The sequence below is a fragment of the Bombus fervidus genome, chromosome 18 (assembly GCF_041682495.2).
Source record: "Bombus fervidus isolate BK054 chromosome 18, iyBomFerv1, whole genome shotgun sequence".
Taxonomy (NCBI): domain Eukaryota; kingdom Metazoa; phylum Arthropoda; class Insecta; order Hymenoptera; family Apidae; genus Bombus; species Bombus fervidus.
Genome location: NC_091534.1, coordinates 652,476 through 672,286, shown reverse-complemented (window position 1 = coordinate 672,286; position 19,811 = coordinate 652,476). Strand labels below are relative to the sequence as shown.

The 19,811-nt window shown below is 40.8% G+C and overlaps 1 long non-coding RNA gene across 1 annotated transcript in view; it reads right to left on the bottom strand.

The window, feature by feature from the left end:
* The window catches only part of LOC139996508 (uncharacterized), a 289,415-nt gene that overhangs the window by 243,005 nt on the left and 26,599 nt on the right, over positions 1-19,811 (bottom strand). The gene's annotated exons all lie outside the window — the stretch shown is intronic.

The following is a 19,811-nucleotide window of genomic DNA, read 5'->3' as shown; positions in this document are numbered from 1 at the left end:
ATTGTAGTGTTAGTATATCCCGTGTCCGGTCAAAATCTGTATGGTTCAATGTATCTTTTGTATTTTTTAAAAGTACAAGCGTCAGAAATTCGTCCCGTAAAAACTTCATTCCTCTTTTCACTTTTCGTCGATGCTTTCTTCCACCGCCCTGATTCTCTCACAAAATTTAAGGTGTCGTCTGCACTGGAACGGGTCTCATACTGTCTCTGTTGATAACTGTTTTTAAGTTCATACTTTTCGGCTCGGAGCTCCGTTTTATAGTAGATCGGCACAGTGCCTGTCAACACACACAGCGCTGCATGGGACACAGTTTTATACGCCGTCGACGATCTAACCAGTGCGGCTCTTTTTTTTCGGTTTTTCTTCCGCAACAGCACTTTAACACATACTGGGGACGCATATAGCACCATTGACTCCTATACCCTGTAGTATAATCTTCTAACTGAGCCAATGGGCTCCTCGACATTAGGTAACAGCGACCTAAGCGATCCCATTAGGACACCAGGCTTTCTACAGACTTTCTCAAAGTGAGTCCCGAATCTCCTACAGTTATCCAACTGCACCCTAAGGCATCTTATTTCCTGCTTCGTCCTCAATAGGAATCCTCCAATATCCATTTCCATAACCCTGGGGATGCGTTTCCCTGTGAGCAGAATTACCTCCGTCTTACCGTGTTTGATTGTCAGCCCATTGTCAACACACCATCTCGTAACCATGCTCATTGCTCTGCCTAACCTATGCCCAATCTCCTCCTGACTAGGTACATCCAATATCAACGCCAAGTCGTCGACAAAGACGAGCTCCTTCAGGAGTCCATCGTAGACCTGATACCACAACAGCGGTCCCAAAATTACTCCTTTTCCTTTTTAAAAAATAAATATATAAATATATAAATAATTATCAATAAATAAATAAATAAATATTTTATTGTTTAGCCATCTAAGAACAAGTTGCACAGCTCTATCAAGCTACGCAACACATTCATGACAATTGCTTTCATTTCGCTCTTTGTAGCGCCAAGTTCTTTTAAATTTTAGATGGCCTCTGGCGTTATTGTCCCTCTACTACTTTTTTTTTTTTATTATTTTCTTTTTATTATACGTGGAGAAATCCTCATGGATACTCGGTGTTGCTTTCGCAGCAGCCGAGTAGTGTCGGACTCTTACCGACTAAAACTCCACGGTGGTCGTCCTCACGTTTTTTAGCGAAGGTGCCCCGGGCTTTCTTGCGAATTACTACCAGGGGGCACCCCTCGTCGTGTTCTCCCTTATTGAGGGAGGTATCCTTGTTTATGTTGGGCCACTAGGGGGGACCACGCCCCCTAGCGTCGAGCTCCTTGTCTTGTCGCTCTAGCTGGATCGCGGGCTCTTTTCCTTTCTCTCTCCGCCCGTTCCTTCGCGAGCATCACCTGTTCGCAGAAGGTGCGGACGGCGGTGTATTCCTGGCGCCCTCTCAGCATTGCCTTTACTACAGCTTCAGAGGCTACACTCTCGCCGATGACGAGCTGAAGGACGCGTCGCGGTTCCGCCCACGCCGGACAGAACTCCAACGTGTGCTGCGCCGTGTCTTCCTCTTCCTTGCAGTGGTGACAGATAGAGGTCACCTCCCGCTGTATGCGTAGCAGGTACTCCCCGAATACGCCGTGGCCGGCGAGCACCTGTGTCATCCTGTAAGTCAGCGGAACTCCGCCTTGGTTCCTCTGTCCCTCTACTACCTAATACCACCTAGTACCTAGTACTACCTGTGTTCTTTAGCACATTTAAACAAAGGAAGTATTTGTCGACCTTTTCTTTGGCTGCTTTTTGGAAATAATGTCGCACAGCCCTAAAATGTGCCCTAGGGTTTCGGGCTGGGCATGACATCTTCTGCACACAACATTGATCTTATTATTCGCTCTTGCAAGAGCTACTTTTGTGCCAAATCTCATCTTTATGGCGTCGATGAAGCGAAACGGCTTTAATAGGCGATACTCTTTAAGCCACACTTTGCCAAGTTTCTCTCTCGCAAAGTCGGTCACTCCGCAGCTCGGCCCATTATTTAATATGTTCATTTTTCACTATCTTTTTGGCCTTTTCTATGTCCGCGGAAGTACCTGGCCAATTAATCCTCAGGAAGTTGGCTATTTCTTTAACTTCTACTCCGTGCTTTCATCGATGAGGCTAGACGCTGCTAGATCAAGCGAGTTTTTCATGTCTGCTGCATTCTTTATGGTGCCGAGCTTCACTAAGTGTTCGAACTTCGGCAACTTTAACCCTCCATTCTTCTTGGGCGTGTAAAAGAACCCAACTGCGGTTGAGGGCGTTAAATGAAGCATCCCTTTGACCTCTTGACTGACTTCACTGTCCAATAATTTTAATACTCCCTCGCTTGGTGGGTTTATTAATAAATTATAAATACAGCGAGGGAATACATGATTTAGAAGAAGCTCCATCTTTTGACCTGGCTTTAGTGAAAGTTTTTTAGTTCTTTTTATCGTGCTCAGAATTTCTGGCACGATAATCCCACATCTTAGGTCTTTCCATAGTCCACTTTTAGCGCCTAGATACTTGAAGGACTCTTCTGGTGCGATGTTGGGTATTTTCTTATTTTCTATTTCTATCTCTGGGTCCCTTACGTCTGACTTTTTCCCCCAGAAATACTCTTTCCCAGGCCCTTCAGGTAGTCGTGGAACATGGATAGTTGTTTCTAAGCTTCCCTTTTGTCTTTACCGAGTAGGACAATGACGTCGGTAAAGGCGAATATGGGGATCTTATTGTTTTCGTTAACTTTAATCCCTTCAGTGGATTCTTCTACCGCCACCAGCAGCGGTTCCAAGCACAAGTTGAATAGTAATGGTGACAAGGGGTCACCTTGTTTAATTGCCCTGAGGATTTCAACCTCGACCCCAATTCCGTTTTTGGTTTTAATTCTTGTCTTACTGTGTTTGTACATGTTTATGATTAAATCGATTAAAGGTGTCGAGATTCCTTTCCTAGCCAGACACGGTTGAATGGGGTACCAATGCTTTGGCGATGTCCACTATTGTGTCGACACCTTCTTTATCCCTTTTGCTTGTTCCAGGGCTGTGTTTAATAGTTCTACATTTATTTTGCTTCCGTTTTCGGATGTAAAGCCCTTTTGTCTTATATTCTGTACGATGCCCTTTCTTCTTCTCCTGTCGAGAATTGAATAGAAAATTCTCGCCAGAATAGGACCTATCGTAATTCGCCGCCAGTTCTCGGCCTTATTTGCGTCTTTGTTGGGTTTTGGAATTAAGGTGGTCCTATTCTCTCTCCAATTCTCCGGATAGTGAGAGGTATAACATACAATATTCAGGCCTATGGCTGTTTTGTTTCTTATTTTATTTATCCTCTCACTAATTCCCTCAGCGATTACAGACGGAAAATATTCGCGTATAAGACCTCCTGAAGCACATCCTTGTGATATTGGGAGGTCTGATGGCCCAATTTTACCCCATAAACCTTTACCCCATAAATTTACCCCATAAATCTGTAAAGTTTCTCCACCTCTTTAGCCTCAGGAGGTTGTCTGGCAGGTACTAAATAAGCCAAATCGTCATTTACAGTATCGGATAACTTGCTCGAACATTCTCTAAACATATCCTAGCAACGTGCGTACAAGTATCTGCGACGTTGATTCCTGCCTTTTAAAAATATTATTAACATTCCTGTCATTATTCCATTTCGTATTGTTTTTCTTATTTTGATTTTGGTTTCTTTATTGCCGTTAAATTCGTCCCACACATTTTCTAATTCATGATATACTTTTTGTGTGGGAGGGGGGACTTCGGAAGTTTTCTCTATCTCATTTCTCAGACTGCGCCGCCATTCGCTGATCAATTCCCTATTTAGTTCATCAATATCGTTCCACGCTGGCGTATTGCCTAAGTTAACGGGATCACACCCTCCCTCTATCGTCTCTTGGGTAACCTCCTGAGAGCTCGCTTCTTCACTACTTATTTTCAATTTTTTCCTCTTTTTTTAAATTTGTTCCAAAGTTTTAATAGTGAGGATTTTGCTAATTTCTATGTTCGGATACTTGTAATCTTTATATATTTCATCGAGCTCCTTCAGGAGGTTTACCTCTTCTACCATCCAAGTTCTACTATTTGGAGGTCCCCTTCTGTTTTCATTTCTTATAGCAGGGTGCGCACGCCGTTCATGGGTGGATAGTTCTCTTTGAGTTCCAAAGCTCATGGGGCAAACTTCGTACTTATATGCTCCCTCTTTACTTAAACTGGTGCCACTATACTTTGGTATGTGGCACCTCGCTCCATAAAGCTTCGGGAAACTCCTCTCACAATGCAAGCATCCCCGTTGAATACGGGCATCCCCATGATGAAGACCGAGGTGCTTGTCCAGGTCTGCTAAGGTTATGAAGAAAAGGTAGACATCCCTTTTCTCGTAGACCGGACAAGCAACCTTGTCGCCCATTAACGGTACCATTATTTTGAAGCTTCAGTCCAGGGATATAGCCAAGTCATCAACTAAGGTCTCCTCCGAAGCGATGAATCCGCCACAATATTTGAGTTATCTATCTCAAAATTAAATCTGTGTATTATCCAAGCATTTGTCCAATCATTCCATCTCATAATCCTTTTCATAGCCATGTCATCAACTGTGGATCAAAGGAACGGATTTCTTTGTTTTTTAGGTGTTTCAATCCCTTTCTTCACGGTAAAAAACCGTTAGATCGGCAAGCCTATTTATTATTTGAATTATAACTTCGTCTTCCGCTCCTTCGTCGCCACACTCCGTTTAGTCATGGAGGCCGCGTTCGGGGTACAAATCCCCACGTTGACGCGACGTACATGTTACCGACGATACCACGGGGAGGTAGGAGTGCGTCTTGATCAGGCGAGACCGAAGTCTCCCCTGCCTCCGAGTAACCGTGACTCCCTAAGGGATCCGCAGCACGACCGTTAAATAGGGGTGTGCTGCTTACACCCTTTTCTGCGAACCTACAAAATGAGGCCCATACTTCCGAGGTACCCCTTCGTAGGGACTTACAACTAATATCTGCCTTAAAATTGATGACCAATTAATAAGGCAGATAGGTAATAAATAAATAATGAAAATAAATAAGAAAACCACCTATTCAAAAACACGTTGCACATCTCAATGGAGCTACGCAAGACGTTTATTATTATCGTCTTAGTTTCACTATACGTAGCGCCCATTTGTCTTAAAATTTTCTCAGTATTGGGCGTTATTGCCCCTCTGCTGCCCAAGACCACGGGCAAAACTTCGCCCTCACCGATATTAAACTTTTCTTTCAGATGATTTAGGTACGGCCTTGTGGAGGTGATCCTTATTCTCGTAGCGGACAGTGACATCGACCACGAGTATGCTTTCCCTGGTTTTAATTACAAGGTGAGATTTGACCAGATTACCCCCCACCTTTAAAGTAGGTTCAACAAACACCTCATTATTTTCTCTGAAGTTGTTGGCGAGGATTGATTTCACCTCATCGTGCCTCTTAATCCTCAGACCTTTGGTGTATTGTCACAGCCCTAAAATATGTCCAAGGTTTTCGGGCTGGTCACGACATCTTCTACAAGCTACGTATATCTTTTTGTCGGCCCGTGCCAATACAGCTCTTGTACTAAAGATGATAGTTCTCAGTCTGAGGGCATCGATGAACCTCAATGGTTTGAGCAGGATGTACTCTTCGAGCTACACGTTGCCAGTTTTATTCTTAGAGAAGTCACCCACGCCTTGTCTCTGACTCTGTCACGTAAACAAAACTTTTCGTGAAGACAAAAACTTTATTTCTCAAAAACACAAAAACTATCAGAACATTCAAGTATCGGCTCGCACTTCAGACTAACTTAATCATCAATATTCGCAGTATATATACTAAGTGAGAACAATGAAAATGCAGGTGGGGGTATTATTCTTGGAAGGTCTTTATCAGGGTAGAAGAATTTGAGGTTACAACTACATCTGTATTTTTATCATATTCAACGGCAAACAATTCCTGAAGTAAATTGCTCTTCAGTTGTTCATGATTTCTTTCAAAGATAGATCACAGTTTTATCTACATTTCATGTGCTGCCTCACAGGACACTGTTAAATTTTTTTCTCGGCGTTAGCATTTTTAATTATCCGCTGTTTACTTTTATTTTCTTAGGCAGTTTCTTCGATTATTATATCAAAGTTGTCGTGTACCTTTAAAATTATACTTAATTGAATTTTCTACGTCGGAGTACTTTTATATCCGTAATTGTCGTTAATAAGTTTCGGAGTTTTCACCAGTTCATTTAGTAAAATAGTCCAATCTGTGTTATTAGTTACATTGACCGCTTTGATTTCAATCTCGTAAGAAATTTCCTTGCTACTTCCATTGATTCTCATATGGTTATTCTTGTAGAATATGTCTACAGTTTTATTGATTTGTAATAAAGATGGTTTCTCTAGTTTAACAATTCGATTTGTCTTTTCTTCGAAAATGCTCAGGTCTATTGGTTTTTCTGATATAGCTATAAATGATTTTCAGCATTTAATGGAATGAAAGTTATGTCTTCAATGTTATAAACTACTACTTTACAGGATTTGACAGTGTATTCTGCGCTTAAGATTTCAAAGTTACAGTCATATTCTACACGGCGGTCGTGAATCCGCTGAGTTTGTTTGCAAATGTAAAAGTTAGAAATAGAACGGCATTGCTTATCCAAATAGTTATGATAGGCACTAATGTAATTTAGTCCTGACGTTAAGAATATCGGATTAACTACTAATGGTACTAAAAAGACTTTGTTCGTAAGAGATGGTGTGGGGTATATTTGCTGTATATTCCATTCCATGTCTATAATTGTTGGTACCGAAATTATAAAGAAAACTTTGTTTTGTCGAGTAAGCAATGTGAGTTCTGAGATGTCTAAAATACTTTCGAACTTTTCTTCCTTTGGTACAAAAGCGTTTCCTACTGTTTTGTTACCTAGAACTTGTGCGTAATTGCTAATAAATGTTCCGCGATCAATAATCTATGGGCTTATTATTCCTTGTTTTCCTAAGATGATTAAATTGAATATTTCGTCGATTTGGAAATGTAAGTCTGAGAGTGAGCTTTCTAGAGCTATGACTTTCATTAAGGTGATTTCGTTTTTGTTAAGCGTTCTAAGTTTGTTTGTTATACCCGTGTCTATTTGTTTCAGTTGTTGGATGACGTCGTTATTTAAAATTCGTTTAATCAAGGCTGTCTGCTTGGCTACTATGGTTTTTAAACTGTTGTCTTCTTTAAAGAGGTTGTCTAGATTTTTGTTAATTACATCTACATCGTTTGCGTCTAAGGTTCCAAAAAGAGTTTACTAATAGATCCGATACCGTTTTATCACTCCTCGTCTATTTCTGAGATGGATGTGAACTATGAATTGTAATTTGATGCTAAGTGTTCCGACACTATTTAGTCTTGCTTGTAAAGAGCGTACTTCCGGTAATATGTTACAATCTTTTTGTGTCTCGCAATGATTCGTAACTTCGGCTATTCCATTTTCAGTATATCTTACTTGTTCTAATACAGTTCTAGTATCTATTCCTATAATAACATTTATGTGTTCGCCATAAAGATATGCCTTGAATATTTTCTCATGAAATATTCCATTATTGACAATAGGGATTATTTTTAATCTGCTAAGGATGGAAATGCCGATGGCAAAGGTAATCGTCCTGAAAGATAAGGTTTTATTCTGTTAGCGTGGATTTTCTTAACTCGATCTCTAATAAGAATCTAATAATACGGTGTTTTGACTGACTTAATGACGTAGCGTCCTAACCATTCGTCGTCCAATTTATCTGATTTATGATCATTGTGAAAGAGTAAATGATGTCCTTCCTTAAATAAGGCTTGACTTTTAATGATTCTTCTTTTTCGATCTCTCATGTATCTCTTTCTACTTTGTTCAAGAGCATTCCTCGCCATCATTCTATATTTTTGCAATTGTCCTTGCCATAATGTAAACATTTCCTCGTAGGTGTAATTGGAAGTTCGGGATACGGAAGATGGGAGGTTAGCTTTTCATCCAAATGTTAGTTTGAAGGGTGAAAATTCAGTTGCATCGTATATCGCGGTATTATACCCTGAGCAAATAAAGTCTAATACCTGATCCCATTCTTTATTAGAATCGTGTAGGCTTGTGCGAATCATGTCCTTAACTGTGGCGTGTGATCGTTCTAAGGATTCGTTAGATTGAGGATAGAAAATGGTGGTCTTTATATGTTTAATTTTAAGTGCTTCTTCGAATTTTTCCGTTCGTTCGCTAATAAAGTCTTGTCCCTGGTCTGTTAGTATTGTTTTGGGTGCTGAAAAGATATAAATGTAGTGGTGTACTAGTGCATCGATAATTGATTCGGTTCGTTGTGTTTTCAGTGGTACTAAAACGAGATATTTCGATAGGTCATCGTGAATCGAGAGAATATATTGATTTCCATGTGTGGTTTTAGGCATCGGACAAATTAGATCCATGGCTATTTTTTCGTTTGGTTCTACTGGTGTCTGAGGAATTACAGGTTGTTCCTTGGGTCTGATTCCAACTAGCTTTTGTCGTTGATATTCTTCACAATTTTTTATAAAATCATCTGCCTTTTCTATGAGGTGTAGGATTTTGATCTGGTCATTGATTTTACTATATGTCTTTTGAATACCTAAGTTTCCAGTAATATCGTTATGGTTTTCGCGTAAGGTGATAGTGTGTTTTGTTAAGTTGGTACAAGGTAGGGTATCGGATTTTAGGTTAAATACGTCTATATAATGTGGGAGAATCTTTTCAATACTAATACGACGTTTGTCTTCAATATGGTCTAATCTAATTATTTGTTTCATTTTGCCAATTTCATCGCGATCGTTTTCATCAGAAAGATCATTAGCTATTACAGTTGGTTTCTCATTAGTATTGCAGAAACATATTCTCGTCGGAACTTTATCCAGCTAAATTGTGTCGACTTTGGTTTGTCCAGGGAGAATGGTTTTCGGCTCCTGAAAAAATATTTCGTTCCCGTTTAGTTGTATTGATTCGTTGCTAATTTGGTATGAGTAGTTAGAATGCATAGGTAATTCAATTATTCCGTCGTCTATTAGAGGGAAATCGTCTGGTACAAAGTGAAATGTGTTCATGATGTTGAAGAATTGAAAGTCTACTGTTTCGTCAGTTTGATATTTGTTATTTCCTGTGTAAAATGTTTTAGCCTCTGTCTTTTGAGATTTGAATGTGGCACTTGACCTTTTAACTAATTTTATTCCTGCACCTGTATCAATTAAATATCGTTTGGTTTCTGTTCCTGATCGAATTCCAATGGATAGGAGTTTCTTGACCTTCTGGTAGTGTTGTTTCTTTTTCTTGTCCCGTATTCCCCATGTTTATATTGTAGCAGCGAGATGGCGGACGGTTTCGCTGGCTGGCCGGTTGAAAATTTCGGCAGTAATTCCTGTTATGTCCTATTTGGTTGCACTTGAAACATTTAAATCAATTTCCAGAGGTAGCCTTATAGTTGTTTATCTGTGGACGGCTAGGGGTAGTCATCGGACTGCTACTAAGTGGAAAGTTGCGCTGTGATGGTACATCCCCTCGGGTGAATGACTGAGCTCTTATTTGCTGGCTGCGCTGGTTCCCGCGGTTTAGTTCAATTTCTCCCATTAATAGTTCCGCTTCGAACGCTGCATCTTGTGCTTCTTGTAAGGTGCGAGGTTTTGTACTTCATGTCCTGATTTCTATCTCGGCTTTTAAATTTAGAATGAATGTTTTAGTTGCACGCTCGTTTTCTAAGTTTATCGCGACTGCTCGTCGAATTGGGTGGCTGATTTCGTGTTGCAAGGCGTATATAACTTCATTGAGACTGTGTCGGAATCTTTTGACGTATTCGTGAACCGATTCGTTAAAATTTTGATGGATTCTCTGCCGTTTATCACTTGCACCGTTTGAAGTTATATTAATTGATACGAATTTTCTCTGGTTTTCGAATAAGTCGCCATATGTCTCGATAAGTGAATGTCTAATGCTTCTTTCAACTTCACCGACGTAACGTTTGGTTAGAATTAATCTTAACAGAGCGCGTTTTTCTTTACATTCTGATCCAGCTTCTCTTACTCGTTTGATGAGTCCCTCTACTCCAATGTCATCTTGACCGTTGAGGACTGGGATAAACTCGATGCTGGTTTTCGCGTCAAACATGGGTCGCTCGTACGAGCCTCGTTCTTTATCTGCGTCCTCGTAGTTTGTTGGGTCACAGGCTTCTGCAGTTTGTTCGTTCCGTACGTGTTTTACCGGAGGTTTCGTTATACGAGTGTTCTGGGTAGTACTTCTGCTTGAAGTATTAGTATCGTCTGTTATGATTGAGTTGAATTCGGAAGTATCACCTAGCTTGAATTCGGCCATAGTTTTTCCTATTAATTCTATTTCTTTAATGCGTTGAGCGCTTTCCTCGCGGATTAGTTTATATAAATTATTTACAGCTGCTTTATACTCTTCGTTCTGGTGCTGCATCATATCCAAAATTGCCCATAGGTTTGGATCTACGCTAGTTGAAGCGACAGGTGTAATTTTCTTATCGTCTTTCTTGTCCATTTCAGAGTAATAGATCGTCGGAGTCTGACGTTACCGAATACAGTCGATCGATCTTTTTAAAGGAAATGGTTCTACTCACTAGTTAAATCGTCGTTCGTAGCGCAGGTTGTTTGATACACCTTTGGTCGGATGTCCCGTAAGCCAAAACCGTAGTCTTGTTTTATCCAACGTTGATGTTTCCTGACAGGATCACCTAAATGTGACGTAAACAAAACTTTTCGTGAAAACAAAAACTTTATTTCTCAAGAACACCAAAACTATCACAACATTCATGTATCGGCTTGCACTTCAGACTAACTTGGTCATCTATATTCGGAGTTTATATACTAAGTGAGAACAATGGGAATGAAGGTGGGGGTATTATTCTTGGAAGGTCTTTATCAGGGTAGAAGAATTTGAGGTTACAATTTTTCAGTTGCGCCCATTGTTTGATGTGTGAAACTCTGAGTCTCCTGTTTTCAATGTCCTCGGAAGTGGCCCGCCAATTGATGCTCAGGGAGTTCGCCATTCTTTTCAGCTTCTTTTCAGTTTCCTCGTTACTAAGCCCAGAAACTGCTGGATCAATTGAGTTTCTGATATTGATCGCACTTTTTAGGGCACCGAGCTTTACGATATATTCCATTCTCGGTAACCCTCACAGGCCTTTGTGTCATAGAAGAAACCAGTGGCGGTTGAAGTCGTCAGACGAAGAATTGCCTTTATTTCCTGTCTGGCCTCGCTGTCCAACAATTTTAAAATATTGTCACTTGGTGGATTTATTAGCAGGTGGTATATATAGCGAGGGAATATATACTTCGTAATTAACTCAATTTTCTGGCATGGTCTAAGAGAGAGCTTTCTGACTCTTCTAACTACGCTCAGAATTTCTGGCACTATAATGCCACAGTGGATACCCTTCCATGGTCCCATTTTGACGCCTAAATACCCGAAGGCCTCATCGGAATCAACAGTTGGAATGTTGTTATCCTGTAGCCTAATTTTCAGTTCTTAAATGAACCAGGTGTCTCTGTTTGCGACTACCTGTAACGTTTGGCTCTCATCCCTTGAGATGGTCATTCCTAGGCCCTTCAAGTACTCATGGAACGTATCCACTTAGCGTTGTGCCTCCTTCTCATCTTCAACAAGCAAGACAATGTCGTCAGCGAAGGCCAAGACAGGTACCTTCCTTGTTTGACTGACATTTATGCCACTGGTTTGCTCCCCGATCATTTCCAGCAGCGGCTCCAGGCACAGATTAAATAGCAGCGGTGACAAAGGATCACCCTGTTTAACTCCTCCGAGGATCTTGATCTTGACCCCTATGTCATCTTTAGATTTTATGGTGATCTTGTCTTCATTATACATATTTTTTACTAATTCAATTATAGGGGTCGGCACATCCTTCCTCGCCAGGCAAGGTTTCGACGCCGGATGGGGTATTGTGTCGAATGCCTTGGAGATATCCACAATTGCGAATGTCTCTTCGTTGTTTCTTGTGCTGTAACTCAAGACAACATTAAATAGGTCTATATTAATTTTACATCCATTTTCGAATGTAAAACCTTTCTGCCTCAAATTCAACATAACACCCTTTCTCATCCTTCCGTCAAGGCTGGAGGAGAAAATTCGGCCGAGGATGGGGCCTATAGTTATAGGCCTCCAATTCTCGACCTGGCTACTTGGCTTATTCACTTTGGGTATCAAAGTAGTCCTATTCTCCTCCCATACAGTTGGAAAATAGGAACTATAAGACAAGATGTTAAAAATCATCGCCAATATTGCAGGCATACCAGGTATCATTAGGTGTTCTTTCATTAGTCCATCTGGCCCTGCCACAACCTTCTTCCTTACATTATTTATTCTCTCACCCACATCCTCCGTTGTTGTGGGCGGGACAATTTCACTGAAAGACAGCTCGGAGGCTCTACTTCCTGGGATTGGGGTATCTGAAAGTTCTGTCTTACCTTATAAATCCTCATAGAGCCTCCTCACTTCTGCGGCTTCAGGTGGGTGCCTGGCTGGTTGCAGGTATGCACGGTCGTTGTTGACAACAACGTCGACCAACTTCTTAGGATATTCGTGGAATAATTCCTGGCAACGTGCGTAGGAGTACCGCTTCCTCGAAGACCTATTACGCCGACTATTCTTATGATTATTACCTTGTGGTTTCATTCTTTTAACTTCATTAGTACTATAATATATATAAATGGCTTTCTCTGTTGCTCCATACAGAGATGTGCAAATAAAATTGTTCAGTACTTTTGTAAGGGTTTCCCTGTTCCCTTTTCTATAGTTCCAAATTTGGTTCCACCGATCGTTAACCTCGGTTGGTCTCTCTATTTTTTGCATTAATTCGAGTCTCTATTGTTGGATAGACTCGTAATTCCCGCTACTGTCAGGCTCTTCGAACCGCGCATCGCCTGAATTAACGGGATCGCACCCTCCCTCTGTCTCCTGGGCAACTGCCTGAAGGTTCTCGCCCTCACTAGCCAATTTCAACTTTTTCGTTTTATATTTGATTTGCTCCACAATCTTGCGAGTGAGGATTTTAATTATTTCTATATTAGAAAATCTATGGTCTTTGTAAACCTCCTCGAGTTCCCTCAGGAGAGTTATCTCCTCTAGCGACAACTTTTCTGTACTTTGGGGATTCGCTGCCCTTCTTTTTATATTTCTTACGGCAGCGTACGTGTTGCGTAATTCTTAAATGATAACCAACGAATTCAGTAAAATGACTACCTTTATTGCTTGAAAATTGTGGATCTTTAAAGCAGAATAAAGACATAGGAATACTAAATTTATATGAAGGATTAATATTAAAATAATAATATATTTATTTCATGGGCGATTTCTCATATATTCATCGATACACACTTGCACGCGTCTCAGTACTTTCTTGTATACTCGACTGTTAACCGACTGAATAGTTTACATTCCTTTGTTTTCGAGACGTTGCGCACACACATACTTTTATTCACATACAAGTATCTCTACTACGCATTTAACCCAGTCCAGCACAGAAAATTATACATATCTCAACAATAATACAGCTAAGTTTTTACTAAAAAAAGATTACAAGAACTGTTGTAGACTCGTCTCGTACCATCAAGGAGGAAAGCTCGGTGTGGGTGTGCCCTTTTGAACTAAGAACGCGGATTCGTCGTTCACACTTTTCGGTAGAAAAGTGAGGGTAACGATCCGCGATGCCCATTGGTTAATAAATAAAACTATGAAGACAAATAAAAGCAGATGTGGCTCGTGGGCATCCTTGTTCATGGGAAAAGTCTGCTATTTCGCTAGGCAATCGCTTTCTCCGTAATTGGTAAGAGCGTGCAAAAAACATAAGAACCATCCGAAAACCAAAAATATTTATATGAATAGAAATGAAATTAAACAGATTCGGTTTATGGTATTTTCTTATGTTAAGGTTATTCGATGTTTGTGGAATTAAAGAAACGCGTGGGTAAATTGTAAGGTATTGAAAATATATATGTATTGTGAATATAAAGTACAATTTGTGGAATACAATGTAAGTTGGTCCAGATCCGCACGCTAGCAATGTTACCCTGAGACTAAAAGAACGCTGAAGCTAACGTCGCACGTGTACCGCTTATGGTCTGTCGGCGACGCATTCTTTTGACTATGCGCTGTCGATAGCCTCAGCGCTTGAGAAAACCGAAGACCAGATGTAGGGTTTTCCTAGAAGTGTCGATCACATCAACATCTAGAGACATTTATATTTGTAGCTTTAACTTCGGCATCGAAAACGACCAAAGCGATATATTATCACCTGAATCAATATTTTGTGACCAATGTTTTAAATCTCAAATCCAATAATGTACTTATTACATAAGAATTATTATCTTCAACGACTCTTATGTAATAATCCATACAATATATTAATTGTTGTCGCAAGTTAAATATTCCTTCGATGGATGTATATAATGGAATTATTACTTGCTTTTCAATGGCTATTATTTCAGACAAATTTATTTTATCTGTATGGATTGTTATTACACAGGGTTTGGAGTTTGATATTTATTGATTCACACAGATTCAGTTGTTACGTTGTGTATTTCACCACAATGTACAGCCATATGAACACACGGGATACGTGAATCTGTTTCTGCTTAGAGAATTTGGATACTTCCACGTGCTTTGCTGTTTTCCTTATAACGATGGATCCAAGTTCCATCACAAGTCACAATTCTTTCTAATAATTCACTTCCTTCGGTCAAATAGCGTTCTTCAAGTTCCCTGCACACACGAAGTCTGGTTTCTTCGTGATTATCAGTAAATTGTCTTGAAACCCATCTTGCATATGTTTTACACAAGTTTAATTTATTGCGAATGATAAAAGAGACTGCTAATTTAATCGTAAAAGTCATTCGACGGCTAAGTAATTGAAAAACTAATTTCATATTTTCGAAACTATTAAGATTAAAATAATTGGTTATTTGTTAAGTGGTCTAATAAATTCGGTGTGTTATAAGATTTATCGAGTTCTCAAGTTTGTGGTAAATCTGTAGAAAAAATTATAATTTCGTTATTTATATACACGTATCTATTCGCAAGATCTCGATACAGCTACCAGATTTTCATAAGAGGAGGTCAAAATATGTCATTGATTTATGAGATTAAATAGCTTTTGTTTTTTGCTATCTTGGTCACAAACAATAATTTTAACATCGACTTCTGCTTTTCGAAGTTATGTTAAAATACGATTTACAATTTCAAAAAGCTTATCCTTGAAACACCATGTTGATTGAAACCGAAAATTAAGCAACTTCCCAATTTCTCTTATGTTTTTCTATATCAACGACAGGGATGAAAGCCATTTCCGCACAATCAAATCTTCTTTTATACTGTACTTTTCCAAAACATTTATTGACATGATATAAGTCATATGCAGTGTCCTTAACACTGTTGCCTTTTTTGAAAGGATGATATTGTAGTATCGTGGGCAAAACAAGGCCTAAAAATATCGGGTAAACCATAAACATCGTCGAGATCAAGAATACAACCGGATATCTACACATTCTTGCCGCCTACCCTCAATACTCTGAATGACGCATTCAGGCCAATAACAAGCTTTTGTAATTTTGCCTATTACGGGAGAAGTGCTAGCGTTGTCGAGGGAGTATGGTCCGCGTGAGAGAGCGAGCGTTGAGTCCGTTGTGACGAGAGTTGCAAGTTAACTATTGAGTTGTCCAAAGTACAGTACGTTGTTGCGATGGCTCCAGCGAGAGTGACCATGCCCCCCCCCCCGCCAACCCCGCACTCGCGGCTGGCGTCACGCCGTCTCTGCTGTTCCGATCGTATGGGGAGCGAGGAATCCGCAATAGGAAAGGGACCGATAGGACCCGGAGGTCCGGGACCTCGAGATCCTCACGAGGGCCTCAAGGCTCTATTCCTCAGCAAGCTGGAGGAGTGGTGGCGTGAGATAGCATATAAGGATGCGATCTCCCCGACCGCTGACACTGCCGCAAAAACCGGGCCACCACGGCTGCGGCCGACGAGAGACACCTCGCGCTCAGCTGCCGTGTCATCGAGCGACGAGACAGAAGGCTTCGTCGCAGTCGCGAGAAGAAGAAGGGGAGGAACAAGACGAAAGGGCAGAAGGCCAGAAGCGCAACCCCTTCCGACGACCCACGCGCCGTCGAGGAACGTGAGATTCGGGGAGCGAACATCGTCGTCCTTACCGTTGTCACCGCGCAAACAGGGATCTCGATATCCGGGACGGTGGATTGCAACAACAACAACTGTAAGGGACCAAAGGCGAGGACGTTCACCGAGGTGGTCGCCGCGGGGCCAAAGAACCCACAGGGGGAGCGGGAGTCAAGAACTACGACAGGATAAAAGGGCGAAACGCTGATGGGCGGGACGCGCAAAACACAAATATGCCTGGCCTTCTCCGCCCCCCACGGAGCGCCGCGGCGGCGCTCACCGCGAGGTTTTACGTATAGGAACGCGATGTCGGTGGTCAGGAGTGAGATCATTCCCTCTGAGCTTGGCATCGCAGAGATGAGACCGAGGAGAGCGGTTACGGGCGCTCTCATATTCGAGATCACGGGCCAGGACGCTAGCAGTAAAGCGTCGCGACTGGCCGAAAAGATGGCGGGTACTCTTCGAGACTTACCTGCCAAGGTTACCGTACCGCGGAGGATTCAATCACCCCGGAGGAGGTCCCAGCCGCCGTCGCCGAGGCGGGGGCTTGCCAGGTCGCGGAGGTCAGCGTGGGCGTTATACGCGCCACTCCCCGGGGCCTCGGCTCGGTATGGTGCGTTGCCCGTTGACAGCGGCAAGAAAACTCGGCGGCAGCATTGGCGGGGAGGAGACGCTCTTGGAGGCAAGCTCCACATAGGATGGTCAGTGGCGAGGATCTGCTTTAAATTTATTCCGAATAATATAAAAAAATCCAACAATTGCGAATAATGAGATCGTTGCCTACAGACGCAGACATATTACTACTGGCTTGGATAGACAAACGAATCGTGACAATGCTTGGCACTTGTGCTACCACAACTATGAAAAACATCATTAAAAGAACACGCAGAGAAGGAACAACCATACTGTAATGGCAAATGTCGGATAAATTACAATAAATATGAGATGGTTTAAGGTGTAGGCTTCCAAGAAATATTCCAGATGTTCAATAATATAGTTTATTTAACAATCAACAGTCAACAATCAACATTCCGCGTTTTCCGACTGTTTGCTTCGCTGTTACACTGGATCCTTCGCACTTCGCTGTTCGATATCATCACTACGCACGCGTTTGCGTTCGTACGTATGCATTCTTCCGAATATTCGGCGAAAGAACCGTAGGGATATCGATGACATATTGGGCATGTCGGCCTTACGCTTTCATGGTATAGCGCCTTGTGTCGCGAATCTGTCGAAAGGAGTTCCGTCGTCGAGTGCCGGCACAAACATATGGGCGGTGTCGACAAAGCAGACCAGTATACAGTTACATACTGTTTTATACGAAAGTCCCAAAAATGGTAGCGAAAATTATTTTTTGCGGCTTGGAAATATCAACAATAAAACCAGGAGAAACAGAATAAAAACAAAATAACGCATTTGCAATTCGTACGTCGCTGGATGGGTCAGTTCATTGAGGATATTCGTGCTATTGACCCCAAGAATACTTTATCAACTTCTGGAACAGCAGAAAGGCTAAACGGCCTTTTACATGTCATTCGGCGAGATGCCACAGAAGGGAGTAAAGATCGTGTGGTATGTTGCAATCGAAAAATCAAAGGTAGAAGAAGAAAGTCGATCTATTATGTTACTTGCTTGGTTAAACCGGCCTTGCATATACGCAATTGCTTCGAACAATGCCTCACCGTGCAAGGATATGAAAAGAGTCATAAACGTAGCAAAACTAAGTACGTTTTTCAGCATTTTGACAAAAAATAGTGTTATATTTAAAAAAAGTTCTAGTTTTTATAACGCAAATGTTTTCTCACAAAGGATTAACTCCAATGAATAAACGGATAACAGAAGAATTAAACGAAGTGAAACTAGTACAGTGCGTGAAAATATTCTTGAAAGCAAGCGAAAACACGAAAAGATTAAATTTCGTACCCGGATTACTTATAGAAATCATGGCTACAAGCACAAAAGATAAAAACAAGAGGAAAGAATTAGTACATTAAAATAAAATATCAAACGCAGCGGTGGATTATTACTAGTAATACTAGCAACGGTGGCAATTACTAGCGTTGCTGGAAAAGAAAAAGAACAGCAGAATAACAGAGAAACAAAGAGACTGAATACGAAATTAGAAAAGCCTTCCACAACTTCGTAAGAAACTATTGGAAAAATAGAATTAAAAACATATCCAAAGAAAAACCCAAAGAACTTTTACCACCGATTAACAGTGTCTTCCGCCGAAAAAACCACAACTTAGGTGATATACTATGACACAACCAGAACGAATACAAATGGGGACTCATGAAAGCCGATATGTAACGCAACGTCACACAATTCGACGAAGACAGTAAGATAATCATTATCGATATCCATGAGAAACTAAACATACTAACATAGGGAAATAACCTTTATTGTCTGGATGGCTGTAAAGAGAAAGCTTACGATATTTGCAAAGATGTATTCCAACTGAAATATCTAGCATATGCCGAATGGGAAAAGCGGCCAGGGTCTACTTGGGGGTACGTGACTGCTGGGCCGCATGGGCACGCTCCGCGTTACATGGTCGAAACCTCGTGAGTATCTCCAGATAAAGGGCCTAAAAATGTGACTAATTTGGGAAGTCATAACCTAACCGTCTATACTAAGAGCATACATTGAAGCAGTTCACACACAAAATAATCACATAAGAACATATCAAGTAACAAGCATAATTGCACAAACAACGAACAAACTGAAGCGACGCGTACGCAGTTGATAATCCAGATTTAATCCTATCTAACATTTTCACAAATGACAATAGGTTAGATCTAACCTTCAAAAAAGTGAACAACAAAAAATTATCGAGTTTGGTAGCATAGATTTAAAAGAACCTACCTACCGTCTTTACACGTCTTTCGCACATCTACTCCTGCAGCATAATATTTAACAATTACCTAAACGCCAACTATTTCTCCATTCTGAAAAACAAGAAAGGCAATAGCATTAAAAAAAGAAGGAAAAGCAACAGTGATCCTGCCAGATATACTGATCAATTAGCCTCTTACCCAACGTTAATAAATTATCCGAATCTATGATAAATAACACTATATACATGGAAAATAACCTAATTTCGGACACTCAATTTGGCTTTAAATTTAAACATTCAACGATACATGCAATTACAAAATTCACACCATATATCTCTTGGCAAGATACGCGAATGATTGCGTCAAAGCGGTGTTCATAGATTTAGGGAGGGAATCCAACACATTCTGGCTGAATTCTTTCTTTAAGTTCAAAAAAGATAAGCTTTCCACACCACGTAATAAAAATAATTTGGAAATCACAAATTAATGTAAGCAAATTCAAGACAATTCCATTCAGGCCATACGTTTCCAAAATATCAGATGCAAGAAAAAATTCCGCCTACACGATATCTACGATACAATAGCAACATATCCATTCCTCACGAAAAAAAGTCGTTCGCTATTTAGATATACATTTGGATTTCAAATCGAGCAAACACGAATCTACTGCAAACAACTAAATAATAAAGTAAAAATACTCTGCTACAAACTTCTAGTAAGGCCGATCCTGACGTACGATTGCCCGATTTGGTTCAAACAGAAAAATTACA